Source organism: Myotis davidii, unplaced genomic scaffold (assembly GCF_000327345.1).
Source record: "Myotis davidii unplaced genomic scaffold, ASM32734v1 scaffold1534, whole genome shotgun sequence".
NCBI lineage: Eukaryota > Metazoa > Chordata > Mammalia > Chiroptera > Vespertilionidae > Myotis > Myotis davidii.
This window is the reverse complement of record NW_006285799.1, coordinates 1,269,935-1,272,072: the sequence shown is the minus strand read 5'-3', so window position 1 is coordinate 1,272,072 and position 2,138 is coordinate 1,269,935.

The window sequence follows — 2,138 nt, the reverse complement described above, 5'->3', positions numbered from 1 at the left end:
CCCAAAGCAATTTCTAAGAGAGAAAGGGCTAGCCTCCCTTCCCCCAACAAAACAAGCAGGTAGGCCAAAAATTTCCTACCAATAGCAACTTCTAAAAAGAGGCTTGCTTCCCAATTTCCCGTCCTTAGTAGAAAGAATGTAACTAATTTACATTTTAATAGTTACCTGTTTCCAGTCAATAGCAGCCCAAGGCTTTAGGAGTTTACTAAATTAAATTAGATATTCTAAAATAACAAAATACTAAAATATTAATCTAAATTTCCCTCACAAAAAAATCTAAAGGACAAAATTAAATCCATTAATTATATCTTATATTTTTAAAGTTTATTCTCTCTTCTTAAAGAATTTTTTAATAAAGCCAATTTAAAATTACCAGAGAACAGGCTAGACAAATAGTTAAGGAATGTACTACTTGTGGTGATTTAAACCATCATCCACTAGTAGAAGGAGTAAATCCTCGTGGTCTCCTTCCAGGTCATCTTTGGCAGATGGATGTCACTCATGTCCCTGGCTTTGGAAGGCAACAATATGTCCATGTGACTATTGAAACATATTCTGGATTTTTGGTTGCTACAGCCCAAACAGGTGAAGCTACTAAGCATGTAATTAACCACTGTTATACAGGATTTTCCCTTTTAGGTATACCTAAAATTATAAAAACAGATAATGGACCAGGATATACCAGCAGAGCTTTTCAACAATTTTGTCAATATTACCAGATATTTCACAAGACAGGAATCCCCTATAATCCCCAAGGACAAGGCATAGTCAAAAGGGCACATCGTTTTCTAAAAAATCAGATCCAAAAAACAAAGAAGGGGGAGCTATGGGGTCCGTACTCTCCTCACCAAATATTACAACATTCACTATTTAAATTTTTTGAACCTGGACGCGAAGGGTTTGTCTGCTGCAGATCGACACTGGACCACGGGAGCTCATCGGGGTAAAATAGAAAGATCCTAACACTATGGAGTTGCTCACTTGGGGAAGAGGGTATGCTTGTGATTAAGTTCCAGATGCAGACCCCAATGACCGAGTTTGCGATGAGATCTCTGAGGAAGAGGCAGGACACATTCCAGTGGAGGGATCATTGGCAGACGGAGATGACTCCTCCTATCACCTAGGTTCTTTGAAGAGGCTGGATGCAGGAGCTCAAAGCATTCACTCGGAACTCTTCCTGGGGATTAATTTTGGCTTTGATCGCCTTGACTAGACTCTTGCCAGTGACTTCGGCTGAGGTTCACTGGGCTCATGTGATTGATCCACCAACCTTCACTCTGCAGACTTGGAATGACCCTGAGAAGGAAGGATATTCTGTTGCTTGTCAAGGGTGTAATCTCACCAATTGTATATCTGTTACTGATAGAAATTTTGACATTGTAATTTTGCATCAGCCTTCCTTTGTTATGCTTCCTGTTAAAGTCAATGGTGCCTGGTATGAGCATTCAGGACAAGTATTGATAAGATTATATGAGTTACTTACTAGAACTAATAGATTTTTAGGAATGCTTATTGCAGGTTTAGTAGCTGTAATTTCTCTTATTGCTACTGCGACTACTGCAGGTATAGCTTTAACTCAAGAAATTCATACAGCTCATTATGTAGAAGATCTTGCTAAAAATATGAGTGTTGCTTTAGATGCTCAAGACAGGATCGATAGGAAGTTAGAACAGAAGATTGATGTTTTGGAACAGACTGTGCTTTTATTAGGGGATCAGTTACAAAATCTTAAGCTTCGTGCTAGTCTCCGCTGTCATATTGAATCTAATAACATTTGTGTAACTCCCAAGTTTTATAATGCTTCCTCTTAGGAATAGAATAAGGTTAAAGCACATCTCTTAGGTATATGGAAGCCCTCTAATACATCATTGGATATTTTGAAATTGCATGAGGAAATTCAGGCTATAATGAGTGCAAAGGGACCTGAGCTTCCGCCTGCAGAGGTGGCAGCTAAGATTTTTAATGAGATTGAAAGTCGGTTTTTCTTCTACCCAGTGGATCTCATTATTAGGTTCTGGGATTATGATACTTACTAGAGGCCCGGTGCACAAAAATTTGTGCACTGGCTAGGGGGTGGGGTCTGGGACCCCTCGGGAGATAACGACCTGCTGGCTTAGGCCCACTCCCGGGTGGCAGAG